Below are 523 nucleotides of genomic sequence, written 5' to 3'. Positions count from 1 at the left end.
AGTAAAAACGGTGAGAAACGCTGGCAGCGAGTGAGTTAAGCAACAAGGCCTGCAGGACAGACATGCAATAATTAAACAAGGTGCTCTAACCAACATTTTGTTTTACCAAAAAAACTTTGACAAAACCCAAAGTGGCATGCCACTGACCCCGGCTTTCCACCGGAGCCGTCAGCAGCGCGTCATAGCTGCTGATAGGAACCGCTGTGGTCAACAGAACCTTTTCCACCGGAGCCGTCAGCAGCGCGTCATAGCTGCTGATAGGAACCGCTGTGGTCAACAGAACCTTTTCCACCGGAGCCGCGCGAGTCGGCCGCGTCTCAGGAGCAGCATGTCGCGGCCTTTACGCGCCGGTTCTATTTTCTACGCGCGACGCCTCTGAAACGGGTCAAGTTCGACATTTTTGGGGAAGGAAAGACAGGAAATCGGACGCGGAAATGGAGAGAAGCTCCCGAGATTTTCAGAATAAAGAACGTACTGCTTTCCGGTTGCTTTACTTTAAAAAAGGTTACTAACTGTGCGTCCC

This window comes from Nothobranchius furzeri, chromosome 17 (assembly GCF_043380555.1).
Source record: "Nothobranchius furzeri strain GRZ-AD chromosome 17, NfurGRZ-RIMD1, whole genome shotgun sequence".
Classification (NCBI taxonomy): Eukaryota; Metazoa; Chordata; class Actinopteri; order Cyprinodontiformes; family Nothobranchiidae; genus Nothobranchius; species Nothobranchius furzeri.
Note: the sequence above shows the minus strand (reverse complement) of the source record.